Source organism: Macrotis lagotis, chromosome 1 (genome assembly GCF_037893015.1).
Source record: "Macrotis lagotis isolate mMagLag1 chromosome 1, bilby.v1.9.chrom.fasta, whole genome shotgun sequence".
NCBI classification, from domain to species: Eukaryota; Metazoa; Chordata; class Mammalia; order Peramelemorphia; family Peramelidae; genus Macrotis; species Macrotis lagotis.
The window spans coordinates 444,746,708-444,771,286 of NC_133658.1; positions in this window are offsets into that span (position 1 = coordinate 444,746,708).

Consider the following 24,579-nt stretch of genomic DNA (forward strand, 5'->3'; position numbering starts at 1 on the left):
ATGAAAGCTGTGAAAGTATTAGAAATTTTGTGATTTTTTTTTCTTGCTGAATTTTTTTTTAAATAGAGGAGAATGGCAAAGGAGAGCCACTGGACACTAACAAGAAGCAGTGACATCAGACTACAGGAGGCATACTGTTGTGAGAGATTGACCTGGGTAATTTATGAACCTAAAGGGTGAGTCTATGGAATTTTGGCAACTTTAGGGGATATCAGAGATCTCTGGTGGTGACAATTAGTCAGAGATTAACAGTTGTATCTAAAAGAGTTGGACTAGATACATATAAACAGATACACATACACATAGACGTATGTATAAATAAAACATGTGTATATGTATATAATAGTTATAGCTATATATTCATAAAGCAGGATGAATCCATCTTCCAATATTATATTATTTTGATATTGGGAGTGGGAGAGGGAAAGAATGAATGTAAACTCTCCTCTATCAATGACTGTCTGGGAGCTTCTATTCCCTTGGGAAGAGTAAAGTTTCAAACTTAATTGAAAATTTGAACTTCATGAGGCAAAGAGGCAATTGTTCAGGAGTCTCAAGTCTGTTTTATTATTTTTCTGTTATATATATTACACTTATTTTATACAATATTATTACTTTGTTTTCTTCTGGGTCACACAGAATGGAGAAGGAAATAAATATCTTAAGGATAGATGAGATTCTCATTATATATGGAATAAGCTCCATAAAGGGGCAAAGTGAGAAGCTAAACTTTTGACACATTTCAGAAATATTATTTGCAAGTGGTTCATTTCACATTTTAAATCTTTTGATGAAACCTAGAGGAGTCTGGACCTGAGTTAAGCAGCAGGTACTTGATGCAATTAGAATAGCTTTCCAAACTAACTGGAGCTATATCAGCCTTCATCAATGAAGGACACCAAAATAAATTTTCTACCAGGCAGGTGGAGAATACTCTTTCCTTATCCTATCTATCTTTAGACATGGGGATCAAAACCTTCATTTCATTTACTTTTGAAGGAAACTATTTTCAATCTATACTTATAGATTGGAGCTGAGAGCAATTTTTTCATCGAATCCATATAGCCTTGACTGCCTAGTTGGAATTCAAAACCATCATAAATGAATCATTTCTTTTTCTATACAAAAGGTTTTCTGAAATTGTATTATGCAGTTATTGTACTGAAAGAATGACCTTTGCTATGCTTTGTTTACCGAATATCAAATTTTCATTAGTTTTACTGTTGTATATCATATCCCTTTCAGTTTTATATGAAGGGCAACTAATACACAAAACAGTCAAACCACAGAGCAGTAATTAGTCTTGAAGAGATAAAAGTGTTCTCTAAATCCTGTCAATTTGCTCTGGGTGTGCACAACCAATAGTTTGTCTTTTGATTTGGTCTGTTATTAAATTTTGCTTTTGTTGGTTGCAACAAGCAGTTTTTCCTTCAATCTGACATCTTGCTTGAAAAAAATGCAATTCAATACATTTAAGAATAATAACTAGTTTTTTCCCTTATCCTAGTTTTTGAGATGGAAACTTGAAAAGAAATTTGTAGTAATACTAAAAAACCAAAACACAAGGAAATCATGAAACAGCATAGGTAGATTTGTTCTAGAAAGGACAAAACAGTGTTCTATAACTGATCTGAAGTTAGTGCTTTTGACTAACATATGCTAGAACTTCTCAATACTTTCAGAGTGTTAATTAAGATAAATAAAATTTTCAGAAAATATCCCAAGCCTAACTCTTCATAGGGAAGCACCAGTGCTTCCTCCTGAAAAATATTGCTTGTCTGAAATAAATTGCTGCTCCTGTTAGTGGCTATTTGAAAAACTAAATGAATTTTATAACAGGAGGTATGTGAAATCACACTTTTATAGGTAAAAACTGAACATTCCTTTTGAATCAGAAAATCTGACCTTAGAATACCAGTTTTATATATCATATATGTACTTCTCTCAATATTTAATTCTAATTTTCTGCCACATTAAGTATATTTTACTAAAATAAAAAGCAAAAGATAAAAATAATGACAAACTGGATAGTTTATTGACCAGAATTCAGAAAAGGCTTTGAATCAATCATGAATGAGAATTAGAAGTTTCCTCCCCTACTTTCCTAAATATAGAACCATAGTCATTAAAAAACAGGCATCTGGAATCTTTTTTGTTTTTTTTCCCTTCTAATTTATTCATGCATGCAATTAGAATGTATTTCTTTTTTTTCATTCATTGCTTTACCCAATTCAGAAATATTGACCTGTTCCAGTTCAGAAAATACAAATGTATTTTCTGTGTGTTCATTATTACTAAATTCTGTCTTGTATAAAGCAAATCATTACCTCTGACTGTGTTGTAGTTTCCTCTAAATATGAGCCATGTCTTTGTTTTAGTATCTGTGATACTAGTTAACTAGACACTAAAAGAAAATCAAACATAAACAAAAGGTGTAATGATACATAGAATTAGCAAGGTAAGAAGCCCACCTAAGCAACTGATTCATAAACAAATATGTGATGTCCATGAATATAACAAATAAGTTTGCTCTAGAGTCCCAGAGAAGGAATTTTGTGTTGTTGATTGATAGTGCAACAGAGTGTGTGTTTGTCCACAGAGCACCAGTTGCTCTCTTATGTCTTAACTGTGGAAGTGATGATTAAGAATAGATTCCTCAGGCTCTCCATCCTTCTATAATATGTGTTAGTCACCTAAAATATACAATTCTATTTTAACAAATCTTGTATACCTTCTGTTCAGTTGCTATATCTGAATGAGTTACAGTTCATTTAGTAGTGATAAGAAAAGCTGTCTATTAGGAATACAATGACACTATTCAGAAGAATCAATAGTGAATTTTCAGTTTTTTTAAAAAAATTATTTAAAGCAATGGGGTTAAGTGACTTCCCAGGATTACACAGGCAATTATTAAGTGTCTGAGGCTGGATTTGAGCTCAGGTCCTCCTGACTCCAGGGTTGGTGCTCTATCCATTGTACCACCTAGCTGCCCTATGAATTTTCATTTTGGATAGATATTATTTACCTGTTGGAGATATAATAATGAATATAGCTGGGTTGTATATAGCATGTTAAAGTTTGTAAGAGGTTTTTGCAAATATTATCTCATTTTACTCTCACAACTCTCCCCCGGGAAACAGATGCTATTATTATAACCATTTTATAGATGAGAAAAATGAAATAGCCAAGAGGTTAAATGACTTGCTCACTTAAGTCATTCAGATAGTAAATAATTGAAGGGAGATTTGAACTTAGGTCTTCCTGACGATCAGCCCAGCATGCTATCCACTGGATCAGTGAACAGGGTTTTCCTCCATGTCAGTAAGGTCTGGGTTAAGTCCTGCCTCTGATGAATATTAGCTGCATGACTCTGGACAAACTACTTCATCCTTTAATATTCTAAATGACTCTGTAAAAGTATAAACTGTAGAGCAAGTAGCAGGGGATTTTCCCACTAGGATACCCTATAGTGTAACCTCTCCCTAACTCATTGCTGTATATCAGTATGAAATACACATAATTTTTGAGGTCATATAATTTTTATTATATATAAAAATATAATGAGGTTATATTATTTTTATATATGAAATACACAATTTTTGAGCTTAGCAATATTTTTGCCTCTGAAATAAAGTATTTTAGCAACAACAATAGTAATAATGATTTGCTTGCCACTTTAAGGTTCACAAAGTATTTTTCTTGTAACCATTCCTGTGTATTTAGTAGTACAAGCATTATTTTTTCTCATTTTACAGATTAGAAAGTTAAGAGGACTTGAGTTTATTTCCTACCATTGTATATTCTGCCATTTAATGTTAGTATGGTCATGGACATGTTATTTGAGTGTTCTGGGCTGCAATCTATAAAATGAAGGAGTTTCAATTAGATGATCTCTCAGGACTCCTTGAGTTCAAAATCTGTGATCTCAAGATGTTAAATAATTTTTTCACCAGTTATACAGAAAGTGTGTTCTGTAGGTGTCAAAACCAAAATTTGAACCTAGATCTCTGGATTCTAAGCCTAGGATTTAAAAATTTTATTCACTATAGGTATTACCTGATTCTCACATTTTTGTTTTACTATTGTAATAAATTTAGAGCCTTGGAAAATGGAATAATTGACCCAGAGCATATTTATTACATATTTTTCTATCATTTGCATTTTAGCCTATATTGACCACCTTCAGTTGGCATTATATGGAAATTAACAATTTTAATACTTTAGTTAGGAGTTGATAGTACATAACCAAAGAAAACTTAGATTTAAAAAAAGTTTACAAGCACAGGAATGTTGTACAAAAACTAGAAAATTATTCTAAGATATCATCTTGAGGTCTTCAAGTAGAAGTCAGGAATGCTTTAAGGGAATATAACATGCTATGTAAGCATCATCTAGATGATGATCTCTGCTATCCCTTTGAGATATCATTGAATTCAGAGTTTTATAATTCTATTATAGACCTATCTTATTATTCCTTCCAGTCATCAGTAGAAAAGTGAGACAAGAAAGAATATTTCAATAAAACAAAGTACACATATGTATCTGGCATATCATTTGGTGAAAGTGCTAACTTTTTAGCTTGAATGATATCCAGCTTCCCAGATATAATGTATAACTTTTATACCTACTTTCAATATTATGAAAGTTCTACTGTCATGTGCTCTTTTTTTTTTAAAGTTTTTGCAGGGCAATGGGCTTAAGTGGCTTGCCCAAGGCCACACAGAGCTAAGTAATTATTAAGTGTCTGAGGCCAGATTTGAACTCCTGACTCCAGGGCTGGTGGTCTATCCACTTCGCCACCTAGCCGCCCCTGTCATATGATCTTTAGGATAGAACATCTGTAGCCATTTTTTTTTTTGCCTTGAATTCTAATGTATGTTGGAAGTCATAATTGTCTATTTCTTGAATGCAACATCCAACTTGACAAAGATCAAAAAATCCATCTATCAATTGTTGCAAATTCACACTTGGAGATTTGCTGCATACAAATAGTCTTTGAACTTTTCAAGTTGATGTTAAGTCATGGTCCTTTGTTTGCAAAGAGGACGAATGACATCATGAGTACTGGATTTAAGTGAGGCAAAATTGCAAAGTCAGCAGCTTCATTCTCTATTCCTGAGCCATTGAAGTCCAGTGGCAGGACAAAATAGTGATGATTCATCAATGAGTAGCCTAATTCCAATCACATTTTATTATTTCTGTGGTTTTCTCATGTATCTCAGTTATGTGAGATAGAAAGTTCTTCTCTGTCCTTCCTCTTTCATCTCACCAAATTCCTTTATTCATCCCTTTTCTTTTTTTCTCTTTACATCACTAACATATGCCAAAACTGCTCCCAGACTTTTTTGGACTTTTCTCCCTTTGTGAGCCTTGGAGGTAGAGTTCTGAGGAGATACTTTTTTTCCCCCCTTAAACTTTTCATCATCTTATGTTCCCTTTCAATTGCTCCAGTGCATTTACTTTTCTATGCTTCTCTTGACTCCTATGCTTTTGTTCCAAAATATTTATTTAATTCTGGTGTCTTCATCAGAAATATTTCATAGTCTTTTATTTCAACAAACCTTCAGTTTTCCTCATTAAACTCATCTTTGCTTGTAAAGTTATTCTTGGTTACAAGCCTTCAATTTTTTTTGCTTTCTAGAAGATTATATTATAAGTTCTCTTCTTTTTGGTGGTATATAACAGTTCTTCTGTGATCCTGACTGTAGTTTCTTGGTTCTTGAATTCTTTCTTTCTGGCTTCCTGCAATATTTTTTCCTTTGAATTGAAAGTTCACAATTTTGGCTATGATGCTTCTGGAAAATTTTATTTTGGGATTTCTTTCAGTTAAGTGATTCTTCACCTTTGTTTTGATAGATCTAAGCAGGGGCAGCTAGGTGGTGCAGTGGATAGAGCACTGGCCCAGGAGTTAGGAGTACTTGAGTTCAAATCTGACCTCAGACACTTAATAATAATTACCTAGCTATGTGGCTTTGGGCAAGCCACTTAAGCCCATTGCCTTGCCAAAAAACCCCCCCTAAAAAAATAGATCTAAACAGATTTCTTGAAATACTGTATCTAGTGTGATGGTTGCGGTTTTCAGGTAGACTGATGATTCCTCAATTAACCCCCCCCCCCACGGCTTTTTTATCTGAAGGTTGTTTTTTGATAGGAGATATTTTATATATTATGATGTTTTTTCAATATTTTGGATTTGTTTCTAGCATTTACTGTCTCATGAAGTCATTAATCTCTGATCCAACTTAATTTTCAAATGACTTATTACTTGAATAAAGTTGTGTATCCTGGGTACTAGATTCTTTATTCTTCCAATTATTTCTTTGAGAACTTAAATTTTCTTTCTTCTTCTTTTCTCTAGAATTCTCAATTCTTTCCCAATTATTTCCTCCAGCATTTTCAATTTATTTACATTATAGTTTTAAACTTTTGCTTCATTTCTTCTAGAAATATAAGTAGAATTCATTTTTATTAAATATAAGAAAGTGGCTGCCAGACTTAGAGTCAGGAAAATCTGGTTTTAGATTTAGACTCAGATACTTAATAGCTTTATGATTCTGGGCAAGCCCATTTAACTTTTGTCTGTGTCAGTTTATGCAGCAACGAAATCAAAAATTAACACCTGAATTGTTGTGAAGATAAAATTATATGAAATGCATTTTTCATATCTTATGGCATTATAAATGATAACTATAATGATTATTATTGATATCTCAACCATAAATAATTAATATAATTTCAATTATTTGTCTATAATTTATTTATGTAAAAAAGAGTCCTTTAGTTGGATTCCTTTAATCTATGCATGAGTTTTGTTATGTTGACCTCCAGGTATTCTGCAAGTATTTTAAAAGGCATTTCATTTTCTCTCTCCCTTCTGAGTTTTATTGGTAATAATGAAAAAGGTAGCTAATCCACACACATTTATTTATTTATTTATTTTTCCATTTATTTTACCCTGTCAATTTTTTCCAAGTTATCAATGATTTCAATTAATTTTTATTTGATTTCTAGGGTTCTCTAAATAAAATATACTATTATCTTCAAAAGTGATCATTTAATTTCTTCTTTGTACTTATTCCTTATGTTTCTTTTTCTGTTTTATTGCTTATAACTAGCATTTCTATCACTGTACTAACAGTGTGCATCCTTGCCTTTTCCCTGATCTTGTTAGTATGGCTTCTAACTTGTTTCCATCCCAATAATGACGTTTTTTACTGTTAGGTGAATAACCATTGATATATGAAGAAAAATCCATTTATTCCTATGCTTTATATATTTTTGAGCACAAAGGAGTTTGGCATTTTGTCAAAAATTGTTTTGATATTTATTTTGTTTTTGTTCTATTTGTTTTATTCTATTTTTTGATTTCTTACTATTGAATTAACTCTTAAATTATGTAATAAATCCACTCTGGTCATAGTATCTAATTTTAAAAATATATTATTGTAAGCTATTTGATGTGTTATTAACTATTTCTGTATTTATATTAATTGAATATGTTGATCTATTATAGTTTCAATTTTCTATTTTATCTCTCCTTGGTTTGTTATTAGGGTCATATTAGGAGTTTTATAGGATTCCATCTTAATTTTTTAAAACCAACTGATAAAATACTAGAATTTTTTCTCTAGATATTTGATAGAATTTCCATGTTAACAATGTATTTTTTTTTTAGGTTTTTGCAAGGCAAATGGGGTTAAGTGGCTTGCCCAAGGCGACACAGCTAGGTAATTATTAAGTGTCTGAGACTGGATTTGAACCCAGGTACTCCTGACTCCAGGGTGGGTGCTTTATCCATTACACCACCTAGCCGCCCCAACAATGTATTTTTTCCAAGAATTTTTGTCAAAAAAGGGAAGAGAGATATAGGATAGCAGCTATCAGGAATTTACAGATCAACTTGAGGGTTTTTGAGGATGGAGAGACACAATCATGTTTACAGACAGTAGGGAAGCAGCCAGAGAGATTGAAAACACATGAGAGAGTAATTAAGATAGAGGGGGGCAACATTCTGGAGAGAGGGATAGAATTAAATAGCTTAAACAGGAATAGAAGTTTTATTTGACAAGGAGAATGGTCACATCATTATAAGAGAGACAGAGATAAAGTAATCTTGGGGACTGGAAATGAGTAGCAGTGGAGAAGAGGAAGCTCTTGAACCATGAGGCATGATTTTCAGCTAAGCAGATGGTGGGAGGGGGGACCACAGGAAGTTTGAGGAGAGATGAAAATGTTTGGAAGACTTTTTGTAATGAATGTGGTAGTAAGGTAATTAGAAGATGAAAAGAATTGATTTGTAATAGCAAAGGTCCAGTTGAGGTTATGTGATATAAATCTGTTGCAGATCAGTCATTGAAGTTTATGTACCATATATGTAGAAGTGTTGTAGAATATGGCACATGTGATCCAGGCATACCATGCACAGTTGATAAAATTGTGAATTTGCCTAGCCATCCTGGAAAACATGTTGGAACCTGAATATCACTAAAACTATGCAAATCAAATGAATTAGATGTATAATTGGAAGAGATCATAAGAAGAGGGAAGCCTTTTATTTATAAAAATATTTCTGACAGCTATTTTTGCTACAGCAAAAATCTGCAAACTTAGAATGTTGCCCATTAGTTGATGAATGATTGAACAAAATATGTTATATCAATACAATGGGATATTTTCTAAGAACCACTGGTACAAATGAATATCTCCTCTCCAAAATTTATAACATTCTTTTCTTCAGTACATTCAAAGGCTAAGTGAAAGTAAGTTCATACTTTGAGGCCATATGTAACAAAAGTCACAGCTCCTGGAAGTTCTTTTGATGGACATCTATGGACACCTCAATGTTACGCAGAGATACTCTTTGTAGAGCCTTAAATCAGCATTTTTTTTCCCTTGGCTCTGGATAAGACATTGTGAACAGTTCTTTTAGGAATACTGTTAGGATGCAAGTCCAAGATGTAAATCCAAAAATACTACAGATCTTTCAGAATTCAAAAGGTCCTCCTCTAATCAAGGAGAAGACCTAAGGCAAGGCCTAAGAGATATTCTTTATTCATTCATACAAGGCTTTCCTTCCCAGGGGTGGCCCTCTCTTTTCTGTGATCAGATACTTAATTCTCTTGAGTTTTAGACTAACTCCTTGCTTTTATATAAACCTCAGAGAACATTACCAATACAAATAGATCTTCCATTGAGATGTATTCTCAACTAATAAATGTTTAAGACATAGTATCTTATCTATCTATCTACCTACTTATCTATCATCTATCTATCCATCTATCATTTATCTGCATATTTATTTACTCAATCATCTCCCTCTCAATACATTTGAATTCTCCTTTATATTGCCACAGTTTAGTGGTTAGAGACCTGAGAGGTACCATTTTATGAGGACATTGATTTTTACCCCTATATTGACAATGTAAAGTTGATTGGACTGGCTGAGTCCCTGGTGGCAGGAGCATTCAATTGGATTGTTACTGATATGTGAGACAAGAGAAAGAACTGATGTTCTTAAGAATATTCAAAGTTCATATCATTCAGTTAAGTTTTGGGGAACACATTGAATGAAGGGAACCCAGGTGATTAAAATGTAGTTACTGATCCTAGATCCTCCACAGACTAAAAAGTTAGGTTAGAGACAAATTGAACTTTTTGGATGTGGAAGAAACCATAGTCCTTACTTGATAAGGACTTACTTGGTAGATCTCACTGAGTAACTCACATGAATGACTTTTTTGAGTGGGTCCCAGAACAGGCTATATAAAGCCCTGGAAGATCTAAAGAGGGCCATCTAGTGGTTTCTTCCCTTGGCCTTTTCTGATTCTGTGGGCCCGTGCTTTTGGTGGTCTTGTCCATAAAGGACAAACTGAATGATACCTATGCAAGGACCTAGAGGTGGCCAGAACAAATGACGATAGGCTTCTGAAGTCAAGAGTTCCTTCAAATAGTCACTTCTTATACCATATGGGTAGGATACAGGAGAGATCTGTATCATTAAATGGAAATGGTGCATTCAAAAGCATGCTTACATCCCTCAGGCATTAGTGCCCTTCTCAAACAGGTTGCAATTCTTCCAGAGACTTATTCTCACTTAATGCCAGGTCCTGGCACTTTTTTTTCCTCAGCTAGTTCAATGGATCTCTTCCTAGGAAAACATGACTCTTAAATAATGCTATTTTGCTTAATTTATCAATAACATCATAAGGAGTGAAGGTTCCCTTGTTAGGCTGAGCTGTGGGTCATATGAATGACATATGAAAGATCTTTGAAGACTGTATCAGATATGATTATCTATACTAATTCGTGGGCAGTGGCTATGTATCTGATTCAGTGCTGTGGGATCTGGAGAGAGGAGGACTGAATAATTAAAGACACTATTTTCCTTGAGGTCAAGACTAATGAATAAATTTTGTCAGTGTTTCTTATCATGTTCAGATATTTGTGGGGGCATATTAACAACAATCAGATGTAATAAATGCTGTAATCTGAGCTAAGTAACTAAGACAAAGTCATTATAAGATTGGCAGAGTCTGAACAGTAGATACCTTGCCAGTCTGAATATTGGCATGGTGCTGGGCCTGGGGCCATAGGATACCCTATGTAAAGACAAACAATCAGTCCTACCTAATAAGAGTATATATGTAGATTGTGAAGCATTCAAACTATCCCCATTTGGTATATTGATCCCACCTCAGGGTTTGGCTTGCCAAACTTCATCATCTTAGGAAGGATGAGAATTCTTTAGCCCATTAGCAGTAGTTTATTGGATCTGGTCTCCAGGAAGAATGACTCAATAGGATGGACTGCAATATGGAAATATGCTAAATGTGATTGTATATATTATCTCAAATTACTTGCTATCATGAAGTGGGGGGAGTGAAGAGAGGAAGGTAGAAAAATGTGGAACTCAAAAGCTTACAAAATGATGATTTGGATAATGGTTTGGATAAATCTCCCAGAATCTTAGAATATCAAAAGATAATATTTCTAATAGTATAGAGGAGATAAAACTTTGCTTTTGATCATTTTGCTCACAGAGTTCTTGGATAAAGGTGAGAGAAAGATCTTTTTCATCCCTTAAGAAAGAAGAGTAGTTTGTTAGCAGATGCTTCTGAAGAGGCAGAAGACAGAGGAGAATGTCCAGGTCAAGGGTTGAGGAATAAAAAAAGAGTGGCAGTATAGAATAAATCTTTGATTCAACAATGGCACTGGGACAGGCTGCATGCCAGATTCATAACCTCTTAGCTACTTTACTGTAGATGACTCTGACTCATGCTGAGGGAGTCATCATTTGTTGTACTACTGGTTCTACTACTGCCCATCATCACCTTACCTGGAGATCTAGGACGAACTGGAAAAATTTGGCATCACTGACCACAGGACCCAGATCAATGAGAGCAAGTTGGGAAGCAAAGTCCAGTATATCTGTTTTTCTTTCTCTTCTATATTTAGTCCTTCCTCTATTAAATCTTTTGTTTATTTCTGTTTGCTATTTTTTTCTCTTCTTTTTTTATCCAAGTATTACCTATGCTGAGCACTTCACATCTCTCTAAATTAATTTAAATGATGGGAAGTTCTTTATAAGATCTTTTGGTCTTATATGAGGATTAATATATGATAAGTTAATGTCTTCTCTTCCCTTCTTCCTCTGTTAATTAGAGTAAAAAACAAGGAAGATGTTCCTAAATATTGATTGGTTCAGGAAGCTAAGAATTAAGCATTTAGTTGTTGACACAGCTTTCTGCTTAGAATGAAGTCATATAAATGTAGCTTTTTGGTCACCTAAGGCTGGAATTCTTCACACTTGGTGATTTTCCAAGACTACACAAGTCATCACACCTCACTGAATAGATATATTTCCATATGGAATATGGAATAAGGGCTTCCTTATATAGCTGAGCTGAGTGTTGTATTTTTGTTTTGTATTTTTCCCATGATCAGATTAAATAAACCTCCTTTTATTAACTATTGAATGTAAGTGTCAAATTTCATACAAAAATAAAACCTAAACTACCATGGGAACTGACTGGGTTCTTTAGCCTATTGCATTGACCAGCCTTTGCAATTTAAAGGTGATAGTCTGAGGCCCAGGACTTAAAGTGATTTGGCCAAGGTATCATAGGTTATGATTGGTCATGACTTGGTGATTAAATAGTTATCCTTAGTAGTAGCAAAACCTGGGTTCACATTCTGCCTCTGACACATACTGCTTGTCCCTTAACTCCCAACTTAATCTCATCTTTTCTTGGAAATCTTTTTAAACCTTTCTGTTAATTATTTCTTATTTTTCCTCTATATAGCTTGTCTATCCATATTAATAATAATATCCACATTAGTCTGTGAGCTCCTTGAGGGCAAGGACTGTCTTTTGTCTCTTTTTATATCCTCCAACAGATAAGATAGTGCCTGGGACAGAGTAGGCACTTAAAAATGTTTATTGTTACCTGTATGACCTTAAGTAAGTCATTTAAGTTCCTTGAACCTTAGTTTCCTCATCTATAAAATGAGAGTTGAATAAAAGGACCTTTGATCCTAAGATTACATGGTTTCTGCATTGTTCAATACAATATCTAGCAGAGAAACTTGTTCTAATAGGCATTTGACAAATACTTTTTTTTTGACTAATGCTTTTTGATGATAGAGATGATGATAATAGAGAGAGTATAGTGAATAGAATTTTAACTTTGGAGTTTGAAGACTTCAATTTGAATACTATCTCAGACTCTTAGTAGCTGTATGACTGAACAAGTTTCTTTTCCTTCCTCACTTCAGTTTCATCATCTCTAAATTGGGGATAACATCAACAACTACACAGGTTTATTGTGAGGATCAAATGAAATAAATTTGATAAACTTTGATAAACAGGATGCTGTTAGTTATAATTATAATGTTGGACTGATATGTTTTAATGATTAGTAAATTAGAAATAATAAATATAATGAAAACCTAAATAATAAATACCTAAAAAGACTCAAAAGAGCATAATTGAGAGGATAAAGATTCACATTATTTTAACTAGTTACATTCAGTTTGGATAACACATCAGCTAATATCATTAATACAAAATGAATCTACTTTTCCTTTGTCCTTCAGAAACTTCAGAATATAAGGAACATTTTATCTTATTGCATCTGTGAAAAAAAACATTTCCTGAGAAATTGGCTTAACATTATATACACACACACACACAAACATGTATACACCCAATTTTAATGCTGGTGACTTCTTTCCAGATTTATCAGGTCTGAGTCAGATATTTTCACCCATGCCTTTCACCAATACCATCTTTTCACACTCCCCTAACTATCTGGCATTGGGTTCAAACATGATTTATCAAGGGAGGAAATAGGAGGAAATGTGGAGTGCTATCTCCTTTAATTGCTTTTTAAACTAGACAATAGGCTAGAACCAAATTAAATTAGCAAAGAAGCAAGAGCACACCTATGAACCAGCCAAGATGATCAACTTAAGAATTATCCCCATAAGCTAAATTTTATAATTTTGTGTGTGTGTGTGTGTGTGTGTGTGTGTGTGTGCTTATGAAAGGCCACCTGCCATTGAAATTACTGGAATGAAATTTTTACTCATTTTACTGAGAAATAACCTCAATAAATGCTGGGATTAGTTTATTTTTTTTTAAAGATTTTATTTACTTTCAGTTTGACAATTTTTACCCTAATCTTACTTCCCTCCCCCCACCCCCCCCACAGAAGGCAATTTGTCAGTCTTTACATTGTTTCCATGGTATACACTGATCCAAATGGAATGTGATGAGAGAGAAATCATATCCTTAAGGAAGAAAAAATAAAGTATAAGAGATAGCAAGATCAGGCAATAAGATATCAGTTTTTTCCTAAATTGAAGGTAATAGTCCTTGGTCTTTGTTCAAATTAAATAGTTGTTTCTTTGGATACAGATGGTATTCTCCATGGCAGAGAGCCCCAAATTGTCCCTGATTTTCACACTGATGGAATGAGTGAATCCATTGAGGTTGATCATTGCCTTCATGTTGCTGTTAGGATGTACAGTGTTTTTCTGGTTCTGATCATCTCACTCAGCATCAGCTCATGCAAATCCCTCCAGGCTTCCCTGAATTCCCATCCCTCCTGGTTTCTTTTCTTTTTTTTTTAACTTGCGTTTTATTATTTAATTAAATTTTAAAAATTAAAGTAAATTTACTTAAATCTTGTCCTCTTTACAACAGTGTTTTTTTAGTTTTTTTGCAAGGCAAATGGGATTAAGTGGCTTGCCCAAGGCCACACAGCTAGGTAATTTTTAAGTGTCTGAGACCGGATTTGAACCCAGGTACTCTTGACTCTAAGGCCAGTGCTTTATCCACTATGCCACCTAGCCGCCCCCTTACAACATTTTCTATCAAAATAATACATTTCTTGGATAAAGATATAGATGGTCTGCTTATAAAAATTTTTTTGTTTTGTTTTTTTCCTCTTTTTTTAAAGATTTTATTTATCTTGAGTTCTACAATTTTTCCCCATCTTACTTCCCTCCCCCCACTCCCCCAGAGAAAGTAATTTGTCAGTCTCTACATTGTTTCCATGCTGTACATTGATCCAAATTGAGTGTGATGAGAGAGAAATCATATCCTTAAGGAAGAAACATAAAGTATAAGAGATAACAAGATCAGACAATAAGAGTGAAATTAGAGTGAAAAATTCTTGAACTTTGTTCAAACTCCACAGTTCTTTATCTGGATACAGATGGTATTCTCCAATGCAGACAGCCCCAAATTGTCCCTGATAGTTGCACTGATGAAATGAGTGTGTCCATCAAGGTTGATCATCACCCCCCATGTTGCTGTTGGGGTGTACAGTGTTTTTCTGGCTCTGTTCATTTCACACAGCATCAGTTTTTGCAAATCCCTCCAGGCTTTCCTAAATTCCCATCCCTCCTGGTTTCTAATAGAACAATAGTACTCCATGACATACATATACCACAGTTTGCTAAGCCATTCCCCAAATGAAGGACATTTACTTGATTTCCAATTCTTTGCCATGACAAACAGGGCTGCTATGAATGTTTTTGTACAAGTGATGTTTTTACCCTTTTTCATCAGCTCTTCAGGGTATAGACCCAGTAGTGGTATTGCTGGATCAAAGGATATGCACATTTTTGTTGCCCTTTGGGTGAAGTTCCAAATTTCTTTCCAGAAAGGTTGGATGGATTCACAGTTCCACCAACAATGTAATTGTGTTCGGGATTTCCCACAACCCTTCCAACAATGATTGTTATCCTTTCTGGTCATATTGGCCAGTCTGAGAGGTGTGAAGTGGTACCTCAGAGAAGCTTTAATTTGCATTTCTCTAATAATTAATGTTTTAGAGTAATTTTTCATATGACTATGGATTGCTTTGATCTCCTCATCTGTAAATTGCCTTTACATATCCTTTGAACATTTGTCAACTGGGGAATGGCTTTTTTAAAAAAATATGACTCAGTTCTCTGTATATTTTAGAAATGAGTCCTTTGTCAGAAACATTAGTTGTAAAGATTGTTTCCCAGTTTACTACATTTCTTTTGATCTTGGTTGCAGTGGTTTTATCTGCAAAAGCTTTTTATTTTAATGTAATTGAAATCATCTAGTTTGTTTTTAGTGATGTTCTCCATCTCTTCCTTAGTCATAAGTCCTTCCTTAGTCTTCCCTTTCCATATATCTGACAGGTAAACTAATCCTTGATCTTCTAATGTGCTTATAGTATTTTTTTATGTCTAAATCCTGTATCCATTTGGATCTTATCTTGGTAGAGGGTGTGAGGTGTTGGTCTAATCTAAGTTTCTTCCATACTAACTTCCAATTTTCCCAGCAGTTTTTATCAAAGAAAGAGTTTTTATCCCAATAGCTGGATTCTTTGGGTTTATCAAACAGCAGATTACTATAATCATTTCCTGCTACTGCACCTAATATATTCCACTGATCCACCACTCTATTTCTTAGCAAATACCAGACAGTTTTGATGACTGATACTTTATAATATAACTTTATATCTGACAGGACTAAGCCATCTTCTTTTGCACTTTTTTTCACTGAATCCCTGGAAATTCTTGACTTTTTATTTCTCCATATCAATTTACTTACAACTTTTTCTAACTCATTAAATAATTTTTTTTTGGAATTTTGATTGGTAGGGCACTAAAGAAGTAGTTTAGTTTTGGTAGAATTGTCATTTTTATTATATTGGCTCTACCTATTCATGAGCAGTTGATGTTTGCCCAGTTACTTAAATCTTATTTAATTTGTGTGAGAAGTGTTTTATAATTGTTTTCAAAAAGTTTCTGAGTCTGTCTTGGCAAATAGACTCCCAGGTATTTTCTATTGTCTGAGGTTACTTTGAATGGAATTTCTTTTTCTAGCTCTTCCTGCTGTATCTTGCTAGTCATATAGAGAAAAGTTGAAGATTTATGAGGGGTTTATTTTATATCCTGCAACTTTGCTGAAAATTGCTAATTGTTTCCAGTAGTTTTTTGGATGATTTCTTGGAATTCTCTAGGTAGACCATCATGTCATCTGCAAAGAGTGAGAGTTTTGTCTCTTCCTTCTCAGTTCTAATTCCTTCAATTTCTTTTTCTTCTCTAATTGCTGAAGCTAACATTTCTAATACAATATTGAATAGTAGTGGTGATAATGGACATCCTTGTTTCAGCACTGATCTCATTGGGAATGCCTCTAGCCTTTCCCCATGTCAATAGTTTCAGATAGATACTGCTTTTTATTCTACACTGATGCTTTATAATATAACTTTGTATCTGGTAGGACTAAGCCACCTTCTAAAACTAAAACTAAAAATACTCTCTAGTGATAACATGTTTGTAATCATTTTGCTAAGATTTTATTTAAGATTTTTGCATCTATATACATCAGGGAGATAGGTCTATAATTTTCTTTCTCTGTTTTAACTCTTCCTGGTCCAGGTATCAGCACGATATTGATTTCATAGAAAGAGTTAGTTAGAGTTCTGTCTTCCCCTATTTTCCCAAAGAGTTTATATAGAATTAGAATCAATTGTTCCTTAAATGTTTGGTAGGATTCACTTGTGGATACATCAGTCCCTGAAGATTTTTTCTTAGGGAGTTCAATGATGGTTTGTTGAATTTCTTTTTCTTAGGTAAGGTTGCTTAGGTATTTAGTCTCTTCTTCATTTAACCTGGCCAAAATATTTTTGTAAATATTCATCCATTTCACTTAGATTGTCAAATTTATTGGCATAGATTTGGGCAAAATAATTCTGAATTATTACTTTAATTTCCTCCTCATTGGTGGTGAGTTCACCTTTTTCATTTATGATACTAGCAATTTGATTTTCTTCTTTCTTTTTTTAATTAAATTGACCAGAGGTTTATCGATTTTATTGATTTTTTCATAAAACCAACTTTCGGTTTTATTTATTAATTCAGTAGTTTTTTGTTTTTGATTTTATTAATTTCTCCTTTAATTTTTAGAATTTCTAATTTGATATTTAATTGGGGATTTTTAATTTGTTGTTTCTCTAATTTTTTTAGTTGCATATTTAGTTCATTGATTTCTTCTTTCTCTAATTTATTCATGTAAACATTTAAAGATATAATATATCCCCTTTGAGTGAATCCCATAGGTTTTGGTATGTTGTTTCATTATTGTCATTATCTAGGATAAAATCATTAATTCTTTCTATAATTTGTTGTTTGATCCACTCATTCTTTAAAATGAGGTTATTCAGCTTCTAATTATTTCTGGGTCTATATCTCCCTGGCCCAATATTGCATATAATTTTTACTGCACTGTGACCTGAGAAAGATGTATTCATTATTTCTTCCTTTTTGCAGTTGATCATTAGGTTTTTATGCCCTAGTACATGGTCAATTTTTGTATAAGTGCCATGTACTGGACAGAATAAGTTATATTCCTTTCTATCCCCATTCAATTTCCTCCATAAGTCTACCATATCTAGTTTTTCTAACAATTCATTTACCTCCTTAACTTCTTTCTTGTTTGTTTTATGATTCATCTGGATCTGAGATTGGGAGGTTGAGGTCTTCTACTAGTAGAGTTTTGGGGTCTATGTCTTCCTGTAGTTCTTTCAGCTTCTCCTGTAAGAATTTGGATGCTATACCAATGGGTGAATACATATTCAGCATATTCACTTTGTTGTCTATAGTACCTTTTAGGAGGATATAGTTTTCTTCCTTATCTCTTTTAATGCTATCTATTTTTGCAGCTGCTTTGTCTGAGAGAGGGATTGCTACCCCTGCTTTTTTCACTTCATCTGAAGCAAAATATATTTTGCTCCAACTTTTTACCTTTACTCTATATGTATCTCTCTGCTTCAAATGAGTTTCTTGTAAGCTGCATATTGTAGGATTCTGGTTTTTAATCCACACTGCTATTTGCTTACGTTTTAAGGGAGAGTTCATCCCATTCACATTCAAAGTTATAATTGCTAACTCTTTATTGCCCTCCATGCTATCTTCCCTCTGTTTGTATTTTACCCCTTTCCTCCCCTGCCTTTATCCATATTCCTCAGTATTTTGCTTCTGAATACCATTCCCTTCAGTGTGTTTTCCCTCCTATATACACCCCTCCACTTTCTTTTCCCTGTCTCTTTTTCCCTTTTCCCTTCCCTTCCTTTCCTTCTGTTAATTCCCCTTTTTCTCTCCCCCTTCCTTTCTACACCTCCTCCCCTTTTCCCTTTTTAATACTTGAAAAGTTAGATGTTTTTTAAGTTATCTGAGTATGTGTGTAAGTTGACTTTAGGTCAAGTCTGATAAGAAGAAGATCCAGGTGTTTCTCATCTCCTCCCTTCTTCCCCTTTATTACCATGGGCCCTTTGTGCCTCTTAATGTAATGTGATTTACCCCATTCAATCCCCTCCCTCCCTCCTCCTGTCTTCTTCCTGTCCCCCTTTTTTAAGGAGTAGGTGTTTTTAAATCATTTTATCTGAGTCATAGAAAATTTTGTATATTGTATCTAACAGTGTTACAATTCTTGAGAGTTATTAGACTCTTTCTGCCAAATAAGGTTATAGCCAGTTTCATCCCACTGGATAGCAGTCTCATGGATAATTCATGAATGTCATCACTTCTGGCTAACTCTGTTAGAGTTACAGCTCTCAAGAGTTATGAGAATCTTTTTCCCATGCTGGGATATAGCTGGTTTCATCTTATTGGATAACAGTTTTTTCCTTTACCCTCCCCCCCTTTTATTTTTTATCTTTTCATATGTCTCCTGTACCTCCTGTTTGATGTCCAAGTTTTCTATTTACCTCTGGTGTTTTTATCAGGAATTTTTGGAATTGTTCCATTTTGTTAAATGTCCATCTTTTCCCCTGAAAAAGAAGGCACAGCTTTGTGGAATAATGTATTCTTGGCTGCATTTCAAGCTCCCTTGCTCTTCAGAATATCTTGTTCCAGGCCCTTCAGTCCCTTAATGTTGATGCAGTCAGGTTCTGCACAATCCTTACTGTGGCTCCTTGGTATTTAAATTGTTTCTTTCTGGCTGCTTGCAGAATTTTCTCTTTTATCTGATAGTTCTGGAATTTGGCCACAACATTCCTTGGTCTTTTCATTTTAGGATCTCTTTTCGGAGGGGATTGATGTATTCTTTCAATAACTACTTTGCCCTCTGGTTCCATGATATCAGGTCATTTTTCCATCACTAGATCCTGTAATATTAAGTCCAGGCTTTTTTTTCTCTTCAATGTTTTCAGGAAGTCCAATACTTCTCAGGTTCTCTTGTCTTGATCTATTCTCAAGGTTTTGCTGATGAGGTATTTTACATTTTTTTCTATTTTTTTCCTATTTTTTGGTTTTGTCTAACAGGCTCTTTCTGTCTCATGAAGTCATTAGTTTCCTCAGACTCCATTCGTTTTTTTTAGAGAGGAGTTTTCTTCATTTACCTTTTGCAACTCCTTTTTCAATTGGTCAATTCTATTTTTGAAAGAACTTTCCATTTGACCAATTGAGCTTTTGAGAGAATTATTTTATTTTTGCACTTGCCCAATTGAGGATCTGAGAGAATTATTCTCATTTTGTATTTGTCCAATTGTGGATCTGAGAGAATTATTCTCATTTTGTATTTGTGTAATTGTATTTTCCAATGATTTGTTTTCTTGTTGCAATGTGTTAATATTCTCTTGGTTTTCTTTTCCCAAATTTTCCAATTGATTTTTAAACTCCTTCCTTGTTTCTTCAAGGAAATATTTCTGTGCTGGAGACCACATCATATTCTCCTCAGAGGTTCTAGGTCTCTCTGAGTTAAGGTCTTTTCCTTCCAAGAATTTTTTCTATGGATTTGCCTTTCTGCTGACTTTTCTTCATTTTGCTAAGTCCTTGAGTTGGGTAGGGGCTGGTTCACAGAGGTTTGGTGTTGGGATCCCTATAGGCCTTACTCACTGAGTGCAATTTCTCTAGCTGGCTACTAGAGGGTGCCGGTTGCTTTCTCTGGATTGTCTTTGATCTTGATTGAGTCCTTCTATTGAAGTTGTTGAATACTTTTGTTTTCAATCTATGGTGGGCTTTACCCTGGGGTGGGGTCATCACTCTCCCTATTGTCAGTTGAGCTGGTTCTTCTACTCACATACCTGTGCCTAGGGCAGAAGTAGTCTGATTGTGTTTGTTCTGGGAAGAGGTTTCAGCTGAAATGGAGGCATGGACTCCTGACCAGGGGAGCCCTGGGATGATGTCTGCAGCTCTCCTGCACCATAACTCCCTGCCCCAACCTTATTGGCAAGCTCCAGATGGTCAGTGACAATACCAATGACTCTGTTCCCTTGGTGACCCAAGCCCCCAGCTCTAGCCCTGCCACTGATCAAGCCAGTCTGGTTCTCTGGCCCTCAGGCTCCCTGGCTCCAGCCCTGCTGCTAATCAGGCTGATATGTGGCTGATCCACCTTCTGTGCTTGGACTCATCCATGATTGCAGAAGAGAAATCCTGAGGTAGATGTTCTTTCTCCTGGCTTTGTTGATTGGATTTCTGTTAAGAGGCTTGTTTCATATTATATATGGGGAAAGATCAGGAGATATTAGAACTGTGTCTTTCTTCTCTCTGCCATCTTTTCCAGAAGTCCCTTCAATTAAAGGAAAAAGTACCCTGAGTTTATTCATTCTCATCTCAGTGCAAAGGTTTTCTTTTTTTTTTTAAAGGAAATTTTTTTAGAGAGGTGGAGAAATTGGCTTAAACTATATTATTTACAATTTTTGTTTTATTTGTTTGATTTATCTTGGGATTAAAATGGTTGTTCAGATACTTTCTGCAAACTTCTTGACTTAAAGAGTAGGGCATTTTTTCTTTTCTTTCTTTCTTTCTTTTTCTTTCTTTTTTTTTTTTTTTTTGGTTGCACAAGATGTAGAATAATAATACAGCCAAGTTCTGGAAAAGCACAATTCTTTGTCAATCAAATCTGGAGAACCTTAAAATTTGAGAGTACTCACTCTCCACCCTCCCCCACCAGACTCCACTCTGCAGCATTGAGCCATAAGTGTTTTCAGCCAATGAATGGGGATGCCCAATTCTATGGTCACTTTGCTATAGTCACTACCTACCTCTATACTCCACCTAAGAAGTGGAAGAGGTTGATTCACCTCAATTACCTGAATGAAAGAAATTGGAGGAAGTAACCAGGTAGACTAAAAAATATATTACATTGTGACTGGGAAACTGTAAGATAGGGATCCCCTGAGACTACAGTGATTGACTGAATACTTCTACTTCCTCCATTCCACAGGAATCAACACATAAGAACTCTGTCCAGTCAGGAAGAAAAAAAAGAGGAAAGTGGGGGAAGTCCTGAGAGAAGAGCAAACATTGATGACTATATGAAGTTTCAAGGAAAGGGTGAGTATTAGTCTGGAAGACCTGAGTTCAAATCAAACCCCAGACAATTTCTATGTGATTCTAAGCAAGTCATGTAACTTCCCTCAACTTCACTTTCATCATCTCTAAATTTTTAGTGATCATAAAGTGAGATGCTTGGTTTTTAAAAATAATTTTTATTGATATCATCTGTTTCTTATGTCATCATCTCCTGTATCCTTCTCTCTCCCTTAGACAGCCATCCCATATAACAAATAATAATTTTTTAAAGGAGTTAAAAAAATCAGGACAAATGACTGATATATTGAAAAAGTTAAAATGCTATGTGCAATGTGTAACATCTGTAAACCTTCTACCTCCACAAAGAAGTAGATTGGGACTATCTTCTCATCTGTTCTTTTGTGTCCTGCTTGACATTTTAAGCAATTTAGCTGCACACATAATTCCAAATTGCATTCCAAAATGGTTGTACCTTCTCACAGCTCCACCAACAATATATTAGTTTGCCTACCCTTCCACAGCTCCTCCAACACTGAGTATTACCATTTTTTATCATCTTTTTCAATTTGCAGAGAGTGAGTTAAAGCCTCAGGGATGTTTTGACTTGTATTTCTTTTATTAAGAATATTTGGAACATTTCTTCATGTGGTTATAAATACTTTGCAATTCTTTTGGGAACTCTTTGTTCATATCCTTTGTCTAGTAGAGAATGGCTATTAATTTTGTACATATTTATTATTTATTTATATATCACGGATGCCAAATCCTTATTAGAGAAATTTAACATTGAGTTTCTCTCCCATTCAACAACTTGTCTTCTTATCATGGGTGCATTAATTTTGTCTGTGCAGAAGCTTTTCAGTTTCAAGTAATTAAGGTTATATTTTTTATCTCTTGTAATTATTTTTGGCTATAGGAAAGAATACATCTCCTTCCCTTAGTTATAAGAAAGGTATTTGAATTGTTTTAAAATTTTTTTTATAGTTTTATCAGTAAGGTTAAAGCCATATGTCCATTTAGAATGTTAGATCACAATAATATAAGATAGTAGTATAAGCCAAATTTCTGCCAGACCACTTTCCAATTTTCCCAGCAATTTAAAAAACATCAAATAAGGAGTTTTTTCCCTAGATAACTTGTATTTTCCACTTTATCAAATACTGGGTTATTGAGTTCAATTGATTCTAATGTCTTGTTTGTTCCATTGATGATTTTTAAAAAAACAAAACTAAATGACTTTGATGATTACTCCTTTATGATATAGTTTGAAGTCTGAAAGAAGTATTTCTTCCTCATCCCTATTCCTTTTCTTCATTTCCTTTGTTATTCTAAAAATTACCTCTTGGTAATTTGATTGCTATAGTCCTAAAATATTATTTATTTTTTTTTAAACTGGAAAAAAATAAAATACTATTCACATTTAAAAAAGGAAAAAGTGATACACAATTGCAAGAAACCTAGGAAAGTTAGCATATTTCATGAACTAGTTCCAATTTGTAACCACAAATTCTTTATGAACTATGGAAAGACCTTGGTCAAAAAGATTCATGTTTTCAAGGTCTGCTCACTTTTATATTCTTGCATTCTTCCAATTTCTTTCCAACACTATGAATTTTCTTCCCAGGCCCTTTATCAAATAAAAAAGAATCAAGCTTTTTAGCTGTTTTTTGTTTTTGGTGTGTGCCACAACTTAGTTTTTATTGCTGGAAAAATAATATTTTTAATGTGATTCCTTGTTAATGATATCTTGAATACTTATTTGCCTTCTATCTACTCTTTTTTGGGAAGTTGAATCTTCAAAGTTGACCCAGAAAGCAGGTCTTAACACTTAGAAAGGATTAAAGATCTTTCTTTGTGTTTCTTTTCATTCTTTTACCTGGAGTTCTGAAAAATATCCTTGGTGCTAGAGACCACAGAATTCATTTATTTTTCCTCTTTAAGGAACCTGTTGGTTGAACTACTAATACTTTTGTTTGACCTTATTGGAAGGGGAAGAAAATCATAATCTGTTGGATTTTTTGTATTTTTTATAGCACTAAAGTTTTAAGTTAATTTTGGAAGTGTTGTTAATTTTCACTATATTGTCATTGCCTAGAAAAAAGTCCTGAATATTCTTCTAGGGAGAACTTTGTAATTGAATCTATACAAGTTTTTTAGATATTTTGGTAGTTTAATTACTAGATATTTTATAAATTTTGTAGTTATTTGGGATGAAATTCCCTTTATACTTTTGCTTCTTGTGTTTTGTTGTTATTATCAAAATAATAGTGTATTTATTTTGTAGTCTGCAACTTTGCTGAAATTATTGTCTTAATTAGCAATTAGTAATTTTCCAAGTATTATTGCCAAATAAAATATTTATCTCTTTCTCTTGTCGTATTGCTGTTGCTGGCATTTCTAGATATATCATATAAAGTAATAGTGGAGAGAACAGCCTCATTCCCATATTTATCAGGAAAAGTTCTAGTGAATTCCCATTCATATAATGCCTACTTTTGGTTTTAGTTCATATTTATTTTATTTTTGTACAAATGATGTTTTTTATATATTATTATAATATTCTTGTTTAAGAGTAAACATAATACCCCTCACCCCAAAAAATATAGACCCTCATGAGCAATAAAGTAAAGGAAAGAGGAAAAAATTAAAATTAAATAATAATAATAATAATAATAATAATAATAATAATAATAATAGGGGTAGCTAAGTGGCACATTGGACAGAGCACCAGCCCAGGGGTTAGGAGCGCCCAAGTCCAAATCCAGCCCCAGACAA